This window comes from Ursus arctos, unplaced genomic scaffold, assembly GCF_023065955.2.
Source record: "Ursus arctos isolate Adak ecotype North America unplaced genomic scaffold, UrsArc2.0 scaffold_33, whole genome shotgun sequence".
In the NCBI taxonomy this organism is placed as follows: Eukaryota; Metazoa; Chordata; class Mammalia; order Carnivora; family Ursidae; genus Ursus; species Ursus arctos.
The window spans coordinates 5,332,432-5,349,639 of record NW_026623019.1 but is presented as its reverse complement, the minus strand read 5'-3'; positions in this window follow the sequence as shown (position 1 = coordinate 5,349,639).

The following is a 17,208-nucleotide window of genomic DNA, read 5'->3' as shown; positions in this document are numbered from 1 at the left end:
ATTAGTTTGCTTCTAAGAATATATTCATTTCATCTTGTTATCCCCTTTTTGTGCATATAATAGTTAATAGTATTCTGTTACAATACCTTTTACTACAGTAAATACCTTGTACAATACCTTGTACAATCAATAGCATTATCCCAAGTTTCATTTCTGATTTTAGTAAGTGGAGTCTTCTCGTTCTTCTTTAATCAATCTGCTGAGTGTTTGTCACTTTTGTTGATCTTTTCAACAAAAATTAAAATATCCAACTTTTGTGGTTGAGTTATCTATTTTTCCACTGAATTTTATCAGTGTTTGCTTCATATATTTTGGGGCTCTGGAGATTGTTACAGGTATGTTTGTAACTGTTATATATTCTTAATTAATAAGTACTTTTCTTAATATTTAATGTTCTCATTGTTGCTTGTAACAGTTTTTGACTAGAAATCTATTTTATTTGATATGAGTATAGAGTCTCAGTGTACTCAGTCTGCTAAACAAAACATCACAGACTGGGTGGCTTAAAAACAACATTTCTGTCTCACTGTTCCAGAAGCTGAAAGTCTGAATTCAGGGTGCTAGCATGGTTCAGTTCTGGTGAAGGCTCTGCTGGTTTCAGACTGTCAACTCCTTGCTGTGTTCTCACACAGTGGAAGGGGCTAGGGAGCTCTGTGGGGTTTCTTTTATAAAAAATATTAATCCCTTTCATGAGTGTTACACTATCATGACCTAAGCACCTCCCCCAAAGCCCTATTTCTTAATACCATCACATAGAGGATCAAGATTTCAACATAAGAATTTCGAAGGGCACACAAACTTTCAGGCCATAGCATACAGCAGTTCTAGCTCTCTTTGGTTGATGTTTATCATCTTTTAACTTTCAACCTATTTGTGTCTTTAGATTTAAAGTGAGTTTATTATAGACTGGATATACTTACATTATATTTACTCATTCATTCGGCCAGTCTCAGCCTTTTGAATGAAAAGTTTTATCCATTTATATTTAAAATATTACTGATAAGGAAAAGCTTACTTTTTCCATATTTCTATTTCTTTTCTGTATGTCATAAAGCTCTTTTGTCCCTATTTGCTTCATTACTGCCTTATTTCCTGTTGATTTTTTTTGTAATGATATATGTTCATTTACTTCTCATTTTCTTTTGTGTATATTCTATACATATTTTTTTTTGTGCTCACCATGGGGACTGCAGACAATGTAGTACTGAAATTGCATCTAATTTTAATTGATATCAATTTAACTTCAAATCCATACAAAATTTCTACTTCTATACAAATCCATTCTTGCAATTTTATATAATTGATGTCACAAATCACCTCTTTTTACATTGTGTACACAGTACCATGCTTTTGTAATTATTTTTATGTCTGTGTCTTTTAAATCCTATATAAAACGAAAAAAGGAATTTCAAACTACAATTACAGCAATACTGGTTTTTATATCTGCCTATGTGTTTACTTTTAAGAGAGATTTTTATTTCTTAATATGCTTTTGAGTTATATCAAGTATGTTTTTATTTTGACCTGAAGGCCTCCCTTTAGCATTTTTTTAGGGCAGATGTTGTGGTAGTAAATTCCCTCAACTTCTGCTTATCTGAGATGCCTCATTTTTTCTTTTACTTTCAAAGGACAATTGGATGGACATGGAAGTCTTGGTTGACAGTTTTATCTTCAGCACTTTATTTTTTTTAAATTTTTTATTATGTTATGTTAGTCACCATACAGTACATCCTTAGTTTTTGATGTAGTGTTTCATGATACATTGTTTGCATATAACACCCAGTGCTCCATGCAATATGTGCCCTCCTTAATACCCATCACTGGCCTATCCCAGTCCTCCACCCGCCTCCCGTCTGAGGGACTCAGTTTGTTTCCCAGAGTCCATAGTGTATCATGGTTCATTCCCCCTTATGTTTGCCCCTCCTTCATTCTTCTCCTCCTTCTCCTACCGATCTCCCTGCTATTTCTTTTTTTTTTTTTTTAATGTTCTCCCATTCTTTTAAGTTACCTTTCGAGATTTTTTTTTAAAGATTTTATTTATTTATTCGACAGAGATAGAGACAGCCAGCGAGAGAGGGAACACAAGCAGGGGGAGTGGGAGAGGAAGAAGCAGGCTCATAGCAGAGGAGCCTGACGTGGGGCTCGATCCCAGAACGCCAGGATCACGCCCTGAGCCGAGGGCAGACGCTTAACCGCTGTGCCACCCAGGTGCCCCTCCCTGCTATTTCTTATGTTCCATAAATGAGTGAAACCATATGATAATTGTCTTTCTCTGTTTGACTTATTTCACTTAGCATAATCTCCTCCAGTCCCGTCCATGTTGCTGTAAATGTTGGGTATGTTCTTTCTGATGGCTAATATTCCATTGTATATATGGACCATGTCTTCTTTATCCATTTGTCTGCTGAATGGCATCTCAGCTTCTTCCACAATTTAGCTATTGTGGACAATGCTGCTATGAACATTGGGGTGCATATGGCCCTTCTCTTCACTACGTCTGTCTCTTTGGGGTAAATACCCAGTAGTGCAATGGCTGGATCATAGGGAAGCTCTATTTTTAACTTTTTGGTCCAGGGACCTCCACACTGTTTTCCAAAGTGGCTGTACCAACTTGCATTCCCACCAACAGTGTAAGAGGGATCCCCTTTCTCCACATCCTCTCCAACATTTGTTGTTTCTTGCCTTGTCCATTTTTGCCATTCTAACTGGCGTAAGGTGGTGTCTCAATGTGGTTTTGATTTGAATTTCCCTGCTGGCTAATGATTTTGAACATTTTTTCATGTGTCTGTTAGCCATTTGTATGTCTTCATTGGAAAAGTGTCTGTTCATATCTTCTGCCCATTTTTTGATTTGGTTATTTGTTTCTCATGTATTGAGTTTGAGAAATTCTTTGTAGATCTTGGATACCAGTCTTTTATCTGTAGTGTCATTTGCGAATATATTGTCCCATTCCGTGGGCTGCCTCTTAGTTTTTTTGACTGTTTCCTTGGCTGTGCAGAAGCTTTTTATCTTGATGAAGTCCCACAAGTTCAGTTTTTCTTTTGTTTCTCTTGCCTTTGGAGATGTGTCATGAAAAAAGTTGCAGTGGCCGATGTCAAAGAGGTTGCAGCCTATGTTCTCCTCTATGATTTTGATGGATTCCTGTCTCACATCGAGGTCTTTCATCCATTTGGAGTTTATCTTTGTGTATGGTGTGAGAGAGTGGTCAAGTTTCATTCTTTTACATGTAGCTGTCCAATTTTCCCAGCACCAATTATTGAAGAGACTGTCTTTTTTCCACTGGATGTTTTTTTCCTGCTTTGTCAAAGATTAGTTGCCCAAAGAGCCAAGGGTCCATTGCTGGGTTCTCTATTCTGTTCCATTGGTCTATGTGTCTGTTTTCTGTGCCAGTACCATACTGTCTTTGTGATCACAGCTTTGTAGTAGAGCTTGAAATCCGGCAATGTGATGCCCCCAGCTTTGTTTTTCCTTTTCAACAATTCCTTGGCGATTCGGGGCCTTTTCTGGTTCCACACAAATTTAAGGGCTGTTTGTTCCAGTTCTTTGAAAACTGTCATTGGTATTTTGATCGGGATGGCATTGAAAGTGTAGATTGCTCTGGGTAGCATAGACATTTTAACTATGTTTATTCTTCCGATCCATGAGCATGGAATAGTTTTCCATCTTTTTGTATCTTCTTCAATGTCTTTCAAGAGTGTTTTGTAGTTTCTAGAATATAGGTCCTTTACGTCTCTAGTTAAGTTAATTCTGAGATAACGTATGATTTTTGGTGCTATTGTAAATGGAATCGATTCCCTAATTTCTCTTTCTTCAGTCTCACTGTTCGTGTATAGAAATGCCACTCATTTCTGAGTATTGATTTTGTATACCACCGCATTACTGAATTGCTCTATAAGCTCTAGTAGTTTGGGGGTGGAGTCTTTTGGGGTTTTCCACATAGAGTATCATGTCATTTGCAAAGAGAGACAGTTCGACTTCTTCTTTGCCGATTTGAATACCTTTTATCCCTTTTTGTTGTCTGATTGCTGTTGCAAGGACTTCTCATACTATGTTGAATAATAATGGCGAGAGTGGACATCCTTGTCGTGTTCCTGATCTTAAGGGAAAGGCTTTCAGCTTTTCCCCACTGAGAATGATATTCACTGTAGGCTTTTCATGGATGGTTTTTATGAAATTGAGGAATGTACCCTCTATCCCTACACTCTGAAAGGTTTTAATCAGGAAAGGATGCTGTATTTTGTCAAATGCTTTTTCTGCATCAATTGAGAGGATTATATGGTTCTTGACTCTTTTCTTGTTGATATGATCTATCACACTGATTGATTTGCGAATGTTGAACTATGCTTGCATCCCAGGGATGAATCCCACTTGTTCATGATGGGTAATCCTTTTAAAGTACTGTTGGATCCTATTAGCTAGGATCTTGTTGAGAATTTTGGCGTCCATATTCATCAGGGATATCGGTCTGTAATTCTCCTTTTTGATGGGGTCTTTGCCAGGTTTGGGGATCAAGGTAATACTGGCCTCATAGAATGAGTGTCGTAGTTTTCCTTTTGTTTCTATTTTTTGAAACAGGTTCAGGAGAATAGGTATTATTTCTTCTCTGAAAGTTTGGTAGAATTCCCTGGGGAATCCGTCCGGCCCTGGACTCTTGTTTTTCGGGAGGTTTTTGATCACTGCTTCAACCTCTTCAAAATTAATTGGTCTGTTTAAAAAATAAATGTCTTGGGGCGCCTGGGTAGCACAGCGGTTAATCGTCTGCCTTCGGCTCAGGGCGTGATCCTGGCATTACGGGATCGAGTCCCACATCAGGCTCTTCCGCTATGAGCCTGCTTCTTCCTCTCCCACTCCCCCTGCTTGTGTTCCCTCTCTCGCTGGCTGTCTCTCTCTGTCGAATAAATAAATAAAATCTTAAAAAAATAAATAAATAAATAAATAAATAAAAAATAAATGTCTTCCTGTTTCAGTCTTGGTAGTTTATAGGTTTCCAGGAAGGCATCCATTTCTTCCAGGTTGTTTAATGTATTGGCATAAAGCTGTTGATAAAAGTTTCTAATGATACTTCCTATTTCATTGGTGTTGGTTGTGACCTCTCCCCTTTCATTCATAATTTTATTAATTTGGGTCCTTTCTCTATTCTTTTGAATAAGTCTGGCCAATGGCTTATCGATCTTATTTATTCTCTCAAAGAACCAGCTTCTAGTTCTGTTGATCTGTTCTACTATGCTCCTGGTTTCTAATTCATTGATCTCTGCTCTAATCTTGATCAACTGCTTTCTTGTGCGTGGGTTAGGCCTGTTCTGTTCTAGCTCCACCTTCTTGAGGTGAGAATATAAAAACTGCATTTTAGATTTTTCTGTTCTTTTGAGTGAGGCTTGGATGGTATGTATTTTCCCTTAAGACTGCCTTTGCAGTGTCCCATAGGTTTTTGACCAATGTGTTTTCATTTTTGTTGGTCTCCAAAAATTGTTTGATCTCCTTCTTAATTACCTGGCTTACCCAATCATTCTTAAGCCAGATGGTTCTTGGTTTCCAAGTGTTTGTGTTTCTTCCAAATTTTTCCTTGTGATTGAGTTCCAGTTTCAAAGCATTGTGGTCTGAGAATATGCAGGGAATAATCTCAGTCTTTTGGTATCAGTTGAGACCTGTTTTGTGACCCAGTATATGGTCTATTCTGGAGAAAGTTCCATGTGCATTCAAAAAGAATGAGTATTCTGTTGTTCTGGAGTGTAGTGTTCTGTATATATCTATGAGGTCCATCTGGTCCAGTATGTCATTCAATGCTCTTGTTTCTTTGTTGATTTTCTGCTTAGGTGATCTGTCTATTGCTGAGAGCAGAGTTTTGAGTTCCCCTAGTATTAACATATTACTGTGTCTCTTTATTCTGGTTAAGAGTTGGCTTGTGTATCTAGCTACTCCCCTGTTGGGGATATAGATATTTATAATTGTCATATCCACTTGTTGGATACATCCTTTAAGAATAATATAGTGTCCTTCTCTATCTCTAACTACAGTCTTTAGTATAAAATCTAATCTGTCTGATAGGAGAATTGCTACACCAGCTTTCTTTTGAGATCCATTGGCATGAAAAATGGTTCTCCATCCCTTCACTTTCAGTCTGGATGTATCTTTAGGTTCAAAATGAATATCTTGTAGACAGCATATGGATCGGTCATGTCTTTTTAATCCAATCTGCAACCCTGTGGTGTTTTATGGGAGCATTTAGGCCATTCACATTCAGAGTGATTATTGAGAGATATGATTTTAATGATGTCATGTTGCCTGTGAAGTCTTTGTTTCTATAGATTGTAAATTTCTGTTCTGTATCACTCTTGAGGCCTTTTTACCTTTATAGAAGCCCCCCTTAATATCCATGTATGGCTGATTTGGTGGTTACAAATTCCTTCAGTTTCTGCCAGTCTTGGAAGGTCCTTGTCTCTCCATCAATTCTGAATGACAGCCTTGCTGGATAAAGGATCCTTGGCTGCATGTTCTTCTCAGATAGAGCTTTGAAAATACCTTGCCAACCCTTCCTGGCTTGCCAGGTCTCTGCAGACGGGTCTGACGTTATTCTAATATTTTTCCCTCTGCAGGTAAGGATTTTCTTCCCCCCTGGCCGCTTTCAAGATTGTATCGTTGGGGGGCGCCTGGGTGGCACAGCGGTTAAGCGTCTGCCTTCGGCTCAGGGCGTGATCCCAGCGTTATGGGATCGAGCCCCATATCAGGCTCCTCTGCTATGAGCCTGCTTCTTCCTCTCCCACTCCCCCTGCTTGTGTTCCCTCTCTCACTGGCTGTCTCTATCTCTGTCGAATAAATAAATAAAATCTTTAAAAAAAAAAAAGATTGTATCGTTGGATCTATGATTTGCGAATTACACTATGACGTGACATGGCGTAGGCCTGTCTCATTGATCTTGGGAAAGGTCCTCTTTGCCTCTTGGACATGAATGCTTGTTTCCTTTGCTAGGTTAGGGGAGTTCTCAGCTATAATTTGTTCAAATATCTCTTCTAGACTCTTTCTTTCTCCACCCCCTCCGGGATGCTGATGATTCTGACATTGGAACGTTTCATTGAGTCAGTAATCTCCCGTAATCTACATTCTTGAGATTGGATTTTTTTGACCCAAGTTTCTGTTTTAACTTTCTCTTCTACCATCCCATCTTCTAGTTCATTAATTCGTTCTTCTGCCTCATTTACCCTGGCCGTCAGTGTATGTAGTTGAGACTGCATTTGATTCATAGCATTTTTAATTTCTGCCAGATTCGCTCTCATCTCCGCCCTTAGAGATTCTATGTTCTTGTTAATATTTTCATTAATATTTTTTTCAATCCTACACATCATCTTGACCATTGTTACTCTGAACTCCATTTCTGACAATTTGGTTATATCCATATCCATCAGTTCTGTGGCAGAGGCTACAGTCTCTGTCTCCTTTCTTTGCTGAGGGTTTCTCCTCCTCATCATTCTGATGAGAAGAGATTGCGGGGATGCACAGAGTCCAAGTTATTGACCAGGACCCAGGCAGTGTGCGCTTGCTTTATAGGACCTTAGGGATGTGGGCTTCTTGATTTTTCAGCCTGCCTTCTGGGGGAGGGGCCTGCCGCACTGATATTCAGGCAACCCTGTTTGGGTAGAGTCACCCCGTCCCCTGTGAGGGGGGATGAGGTTGGGCACAATGTGAACCGATATTTCCAGGCTTTTGTTCTCTGGCGGCTTTCCATGGTGGTTTTCTGTACCTCTTCTGAGCATCAGAGCAGCAGTGGCTGTATCCTAGCCTCTGTCTCAGAACAGAGAGATTGCAGTCCGCTCTCCCCTGAGCTCTCCTGGCCACTTGAACTCTGTTTCCATCGGTGATGCTAAGAACCCTGCAGCCTCCCGGGATGTGCGCCCCACAGCCCCTCTCCCAGCCCTTGTTTCCAGGGCCGGCAGGTCTCTGTCCTTTGTGCTTCTAACACCGCCAGCCGCCCCCAGTTCCCGTGCCTGCTCCCGAGCTCCGTTTCAGTGTGGTTCATGTGCGCTCTTAAGCGCCAGTTTTCCGTCTGGTTGCATGTGCGCTCCCAAGCTCCTGGTTTCAGTCTAGTTCAAGTGTGCGCTCCGGATCTCAGGTTTTCAGTTTGGACGCGTGCATGCTCCCGAGCTCCCAGTTTCAGTCGGTTCCAGTGAGTGCTCCGAAGCTCCGCTTTTCAGTCTCGTAGCGCACGCATTCCCGGGGTCACAGTCTCAGTCTGCTTCCTTGCGGGTGCTGGTCTGTGAGTCCAGCCGGCTCCCCAGTGCAGGTGGCTACGTATCCATTCACCTATTGAAGGACATCTTGGTTGCATCTAAGATTTGGCAATTATGAATAAAGATGCTACAGATATTTGTGTGCATGTTTTCGTGTGGACATAAGCTTTCAACTCCTTGGGTAAATATCAAGGAACACAATTACTAGATCGTGTGGTAAGAATATGTACTTTTGAAAAAACTTAAACTGTTTGCCAAAGTGGCTGTCCCATTTTGCATTCCCACCAGCAATGAATTACAGGTCCTGCTACTTACTTCATATCCTCACCAGCATTTGATATCGTAAGTGTTCTGGATTTTTCCCATTCTAATAGGCGTGCAACAGTATCTCATTGTTTTAATTTGAAATTCCCTAATGATATATGATGTTGAGCATCTTTTCATATCCATCTTATCAGCCAGCAGTATATTATTTGGTGGAAATGTCTGTTCATATCTTTTGCTAATTTCTTAATCGGTCTCTTTGTTTTCTTTTTGTTGAATTTTAAGAGTGCTTGTACACTTTGGATACCAGTCTTTATCAGAAACATGTTTATACATCTATAGCTTGTTTCATTTTCCAACGAGTGTCTTTCACAGAAAAGAAGGCTCACGTTTTAATAAAGTCCAACGTACCAATTTTTACTTTCATGAATCATGTTTTAGTATTATATCTAAAAGGTCACTGATGATTCATTCACATGTAGAATTTAAGAAATAAAACAAATGAAGAAAAAAGAGACAAAGAAACAGACTTTTAACTACAAAGAGCAAACTGATGGTTACCAGAGGAGAGACTGTTGGAGGAGTGGGGAAAATATGTGATGGGGATTAAGGATTACAGAGTACATTTAACTCACTGAGCAGTTAGTTAGTAATTCACAGAATTGTTGAACCACTGTAGTGTTCACCTGAAACTAATATATCACTGTACATTAATTATACTGGAATTAAATAAATAAATAAAAAATTTTAAGAAAAATATAAAAATAAAAGACCATGGCAAACCCACATCACTTGGATTTTCTGCTATGTTATATTCTAGGATTTTTATAGTTTTGCATTTTTTATAATGATTTTTTATTTACTATTTTTTTAAATGATTTTTTATTATATTATGTTAGTCACCATACAGCACATCCCTAGTTTTTGATGTAAAGTTCCATGATTCATTACTTGCATTTTTATGGTAAAATACAAATTACATAAAATTTACCATTTTAGCTATTTTTAAGTGTATACTTTATTGGCATAAAGTGCATTCACACTGTTGTACAACTGTCACTACTATCCAAGTCTAGAACTTTTTCATTATCTCATACTGAACCTCTGTACTCATTAAACAAGAACTCCCCATTCCACCACTGTGAGCCCCTCATAACTATTACTCTACTCTCTGTCACTATGAAATTGGGTATTCCAGATACCTCATATAAGTGGAATTATATAATATTTGTCCTTCTGTGTCTGGCTTATTTCACTTACCATAATGTTTTTATAGTTCACCCACATGTAGCATGTATCAGAAGTTCATTCTGTTTTATGGTATAATAATGTTTCATTGTATATATACCACATTTTCTTTATCCACTCATCCATTAAGGTCATTTGGGTTCTTTCCACCTTTTGGCTTTTGTGAATAATGCTGCTTATGAACATGAGTATACAGATATCTGTTTGAGTACCTGCTTTCAATTATTTTGAGCATATACCTAGGAGGGGAATGATTGGATCATATGCTCATCCTATTTTTAACTTTTTGAGGAACCATCATACTGACTTCCACAGAAGCTGTACCATTTTACATTCCCATTAGCAGTGCACAGGTTTTTCAATTTCTTCACATCCTTGCCAACCCTTGTTATTTTCCTTTTGGAATAACAGCCACTCTAATGAATGTGAAGTAGGATCTCACTGCGCTTCTGATTTGCATTTACGTAATCACCAGTGATACTTAGCATATTTATATGTGCTTATTGGCCATCTTCTTTGGAGAAACGTCTATTCAAGTCATTCACCTATTTTAATTGGGTTATTTGTTTTTGTGTTGTTGAGTTGCAGGAGACTTCTTTATATATTCTAAATGTTACACCTTTTCTTATATGCAATTTGAAAATATTTTCTTCCATTCCAGTGAATAGTCTTTTCACTCTGTTGATAGTCTTTTGTTGCATAAAGGATTTTAAGTCTGATGTAATTAAATTTACCCATTTTTATTTTGTTTCTGTGCTTTTGGTGTTACATCCAAGAAATCATTCCATTGGAATTCAATCCAATGCTTTTGGTGCTTTTAGTGTTACATCTAAGAAATCATTCCATTGGGAATCAACCCAATGTCATAAAATTTTTATCCTGTGTTTTCCTCTAAGAGATTTACAGTCTTAGTTCTTAGATTTAGGTCTTTGATCCGTTTGAGTTAATTTTTGTGGACAGTATAAGGTAAAGGTCAAACTTCTTCTATTTGCATGTGGAAATCCAGTTTTTATCCACTGTTTGTTGAAAAAAAAAGTCATTTCCCCATTGAATGGTTTTGGTGTCCTTGTCAAAAATAACTTGAACATATACGTGAGCGTTTATTTCTGTGCTCAGTATTCCATTCCTTTGATCTATATGTCGTTCTAATGTCACTACCACACTATTTGATTACTATAGCTTTACACCCAGTTTTGAAATCAATAAATACAAGACCTCCAATTCTGTTTTGTTTTTTTTTTTCAAAATTGTTTTGGCTATTCAGGGTCCCTTGAGATCATGTATAAATCTCAGGATGTGTTTTTCTTCTTTGCAAAAAAACATTATTGGGATTTTGATAGGGATTGCACTGACTCTGCAGATTGCTTTGGGTAGTATTGACATTGAACAACACTAAGTCTTTCAACCTAATGAATATGGGCTCTCTTTCCACTTAGTTATGTCTTCTTTAATTTCTTTCAGGAATGTTTTGTAGCTTCCATTATACAAATCTTTTCATCCTTGGTTAAGCTTATTCCTAAATATTACATTCTTTTTGAAGCTATTTTAATTGAAACTGTTTTATTAAAAGCTAGTTTGACTGCTGACCCTACCCACCTATGAGCTTGCAGAGTACAGGATTCTCAACAGCACAGGGACCAAATCCTGTCCAGTGCACCCACAGCAGGCAAAGTAGGTCATTGCAGCCAACTGAACTGAAGGCAAATGCAGCTCAGGCACAACAGTAGGATGTATGAAGCCCAACAGAAGACACCCCTGGAGCACCTGGTTCTGGTGACCAGGGGACATTGTGCTACAGGGAACCACAGGATTCCTTCTACACAAGGCCACTACTTTCAAGACCAGAAGTAGCTAACCTCCCTAAATACATAGAAACAAACACAGAAAGTCCGAGGAGATGAGGAATATGTCCCAAATGAAAGACTAGGACAAAATAACAGAAAAGAGCTAAATGAAATGAAGATAAACAATATGCCTGATAAAGAATTCAAAGTAATGGCCATAAAAATAATCACTGGACTTGAGAAAAGTATAAACGGTTTTAGTGAAAACTTCAACAGAGGTAGAAAACATAAAAGAGAACCAGTCAGAGATAAAGAATTCAGTAATTGAAATAAAAAATACACTAGCGGGAATCAACAGCAGATTATAGAATGCAAAGCAGATCAATGATTTGGAACACAGGGTAATGGAAAGCAACCAAGCTAAACAGCAAAAGGAAAACAAGAATTTTTTAAAAATGACGATAGGTTAAGGGAACTCAGTGAAGTCATCAAGTGTAATAACATTCGCATTACAGAGATTCCCAGAAAAAGAATAGAAAGAAAAGGGGACAGAAAATGTATTTGAAGATCTATAGCTGAAAATTTCCCTAATCTGGGGAAAGAAACAGACAGCTAAACCCAGGAAGCCCAGAGAGGAGGCCCTAACAAGATTAATCCATCAAGGTCCACACCAAGACCTATAATAATTAAAATGGCAAAAAAGTAATGACAGAGAATTTTAAAAGCAGCAAGAGAAAACAGTTACACAAAGGGGAAACTCAACAAGACTATCAGCTGACTTTTCAGCAGAAACTTTTCAGGTCAGAAGGGAATGACAAGATATATTCAAAGTGCTAAAGGGAAAAAACCTGCAACCAACAAGATTGTCAATCAGAATAAAAGGAAAGACGAAGAGTTCCCAGAGAAACAAAAGCTAAAGGAGTTCACCACCACAAAACCAGCCTTGCAAGAATCATTAAAGGGAATTCTGAGGGGGGGGGGAAGGCCATAATTAGAAGAAAATTATGAAAGGAAGAAGTTTCTCAGGTAAATGCAAATATATAATAAAGGTAGTAAAATAATTATTTATAAAACCAGTACATAGGTTGAAACACAAAAGTAGTAAAATCAATTATATCTACAAAAATCAGTCAAGGGAATACACAAAATAAAAGGATGCAAAATATGATATCACATATGTAAAATGTGGAGAGGTGAGGAAAAACTTTGTGTTTTTAGAATGTGCTCAAACTTAAGCAACCATTAACTCACAATAGAATGTTATATACAACATAATAAAAAATTTTTTAAAAAAGAATGCTACATACATAAGATGCTATATTTGAACCTAATGATAACCACAAATAAAAAACCTACAATAGGTACACAAGAAATAAAGAGAAAGGAATCCAAGCACAATACTAAAGAAAACCATCAAATCACAGGAAGAAAGCAAGAAAAGAAGAAAGGAACAATGAAGAACTACAAAAACAACCACAACAGGGGAGTCTGATTCTCCCTCTCCCTCTGCCTGTCACTACCTCTGCTTGTGCTCTCTATCTCTCTCTCTCTGTCAAATAAATAAATAAAATCTTAAAAAAAAAAACCCACAACAAGTAATGTACTGGTAACAAGTACACACCTATTAATAATTATTTTAAATGTAAAGGGTCTGGGGCTTCTGCTCTCTCTCTCAAATAAATAAAAGCTTTAAAAATAAATAAGTAAGTAAATAGGGGCACCTGGGTGGCTCAGTCGGTTGAGATCTGCTGTCGGCTCATGTCATGATCCCAGGGTCCTGGGATTGAACCCCACATCAGGCTCCCTGCTCCAAACGGAGCTTGCTTCTCCCTCTTCCTCTGCGTGCTGCTTCCCCTGCTTGTACACTGTCTAATAAATAAATAAAATCTTTAAAATAAAATAAATAAAATATAAATAAGTAAATAAATAAATAAATGTATGTATGTATGTAAAAGGTCTAAATGCTCCAATAAAAAGACATAGGGTAGTGGAATGGATAAAAAAATAATACTGTATACTATATGCTGTATACAACAGATTCACTTCAGACCTAAAGACACATGTAGACTGAAAGTGGAGGCCTGGAAAAGTACATACCATGCCAATGCAAGCAAAAACAAACAAAAAACAAACACAAACCACAAAACCCAAGGTAGCAATACTTATACCAGACAAAAGAGACTTTAAAAGAAAGATTATAGCTAGAGATAAAGGAGGACACTACATAGTGATAATGAGAAAAATCCCACAAGAAGATATAACAATTGTAAATATCCATGCACCCAAAATAGGAGCACCTAAATACATGTCAGTTATGAACAGACATAAAGAGAGGCATTAACAGTAATGCAATAATAGAGAATTTTAGCACCCCACTCACACCAATGGATAGACCATCTGGACAGAAAATCAACAAGGAAATACTGGCTTTAAATGACACATTAGACCAAATAGACCTAACAGATCTATACAGAATATTCCACCTAAAACAGCAGAATATACATTATTTTCAAGTGCACATAGAACATTCTCCAGGATAGATCACATGATAAGCCACAAAACAAGTCTCAATAAATTCAAGAAGATTGGCCAGTTGATGTGATGGATTACATTAAATGATTTTCAAATCTTGAACCAGCCTTCCATTCTGCTCAGTGGGGAGTCTGCTTCTCCCTCTGCCCCTCCCCACCCTACTCAGTCATGGTGTATTCTTACTTTTAAACATTGTTGTATTTGATTTGTTAATATTTTGATGAGGATTTTTACAACTATGACCATGAAAAATATTAGTCTGTAGTTTTTTTGTGATATAATGTCTTTTTTTGGTTTTGGTACTAGGGCAATGATGGCCTTACAGAATGATTTAGGAAGTATATACTCTCTACCTTTCAAAAGAGATTATAGAGAATTGCTAAAATGTCTTTCTTAAATGTAGTAGAATTCCCCAGTGAACCTATCTAGGCCGCTGCTTTCTGTTGGAAGGTTATTAATTATTGTTTCAACTTCTTTAATGGATATAGGTGTATTCAGATCCTGTTTCTTCTTTTTAAAATTTTAAGTTTTAATTCCCGTTAATTGACCTGTGCTGTTATATTAATTTCAGGTATACAGTATGGCGATTCAACAATTTCATACATCCCCTGCTGCTCATCGTGACAAGTGCACTCTTTAATCCCCATAACTTATTTAACCTATTCCCTCCACCCTTCTTCCCTCTGGTAGCCATCAGTTTGTTCTCTATAATTGAGAATGTGTTTCTTGATTTACTTCTATTTTTCCCTTTGCTTGTTTTGTCAAAATTCCACATATAAGTGAAATATGGTATTTCTTTTTCTGACTTATTTCACTTAGCAATATACTCTGTAGCTCCAACCAGGTTGTTGCCAATGGCAAAATTTCATTCTTTTTTATGGCTGAATAATATTCCACATCTTTTTTTAATCCATTCATCAGTCAGTGGATATATGGGCTGCTTCCATATCTTGGCCATTGTAAATATTGCTGCTATAAACATAGGGGTGCATATATCCCTTTGATTTAGTGGTTTTGTATTCCTTGGATAAATACCCCGTACTGCAACTCCTGGATCACAGGGTATTTGATTTTTAACTTTTTGAGGAACCTCCATACTGTGTTCCACAGTGGCTGCATAAGCTTCCATTCCCACCAAAAGTGCATGAGTATTCCTTTTTCTCCACATCCTCGCCAACATCTGTTGCTTTTTGTGTTGTTGATTCTAGCCATTCTGTCAGGTATAAGGTGATATCGCATTGTAGTTTTTTAAAATTAATTAATTAATTTTTTTAAAGTTCCATGATTTATTACTTGCGTATAACACCCAGTGCACCATGCAATACATGCCCTCCTTAATACCCATCACCAGCCTATCCCATTCCCACCCCGCCCTGAAGCCCTCAGTTTGTTTCCCAGAGTCCATAGTCTCTCATGGTTCATTCTCCCTTCTTTTTATTCCCCTTCCTTCTTCCCTTTCTTCTCCTACCTATTTTCCTACTTCTTATGTTCCATAAATGAGTGAAACCATATGATAATTGACTTTCTCTGCTTGACTTATTTCGCTTAGCATTATCTCCTCCAGTCCCGTCCATGTTGCTGCAAATGTTGTGAAATCATTCTTTTTGATGGCTGAGTAATATTCCATTGTATATATGGACCACCTCTTCTTAATCCAGTCATCTGTTGAAGGGCATTCCACATTTTAGCTATTGTGGACAATGCTGCTATGAACATTGGGGTGCATATGGCCCTTCTCTTCACTACGTCTGTCTCTTTGGGGTAAATACCCAGTAGTGCAATGGCTGGATCATAGGGAAGCTCTATTTTTAACTTTTTAACGGACCTCCACACTGTTTTCCAAAGTGGCTGTACCAACTTGCATTCCCACCAAGAGTGTAAGAGGGATCCCCTATCTCCACGTCCTCTTCAACATTTGTTGATTCTTGCCTTGTCCATTTTTGCCATTCTAACTGGCATAAGGTAGTGTCTCAATGTGGTTTTGATTTGAATTTCCCTGCTGGCTAATGATTTTGAACATTTTTTCATGAGTCTGTTAGCCATTTGTATGTCTTCATTGGAAAAGTGTCTGTTCATATCTTCTGCCCATTTTTTGATTTAATTATTTGTTTCCCGTGTATTGAGTTTGAGAAGTTCTTTGTAGATCTTGGATTCAAAATAGTACTAGAAGTCCTTGCAACAGCAGTCAGACAACAAAAAGGGATAAAAGGTATCCAAATCAGCAAAGAAGAAGTCGAACTGTCTCTCTTTGCAAATGACATGATACTCTATGTGGAAAACCCCAAAAGACTCCACCCCCAAACTACTAGAACTTATAGAGCAATTCAGTAATGTGGTGGTATACAAAATCAATACTCAGAAATGAGTGGCATTTCTATACACGAACAGTGAGACTGAAGAAAGAGAAATTAGGGAATCGATTCCATTTACAATAGCACCAAAAATCATACGTTATCTCAGAATTAACTTAACCAGAGACGTAAAGGACCTATATTCTAGAAACTACAAAACACTCTTGAAAGACATTGAAGAAGATACAAAAAGATGGAAAACTATTCCATGCTCATGGATCGGAAGAATAAACATAGTTAAAATGTCTATGCTACCCAGAGCAATCTACACTTTCAATGCCATCCCGATCAAAATACCAATGACAGTTTTCAAAGAACTGGAACAAACAGCCCTTAAATTTGTGTGGAACCAGAAAAGGCCCCGAATCGCCAAGGAATTGTTGAAAAGGAAAAACAAAGCTGGGGGCATCACATTGCCGGATTTCAAGCTCTACTACAAAGCTGTGATCACAAAGACAGTATGGTACTGGCACAAAAACAGACACATAGACCAATGGAACAGAATAGAGAACCCAGCAATGGACCCTTGGCTCTTTGGGCAACTAATCTTTGACAAAGCAGGAAAAAAACATCCAGTGGAAAAAAGACAGTCTCTCCAATAAATGGTGCTGGGAAAATTGGACAGCTACATGTAAAAGAATGAAACTTGACCACTCTCTCATACCATACACAAAGATAAACTCCAAATGGATGAAAGACCTCGACGTGAGACAGGAATCCATCAAAATCATAGAGGAGAACATAGGCTGCAACCTCTTTGACATCGGCCACTGCAACTTTTTTCATGACGCATCTCCAAAGGCAAGA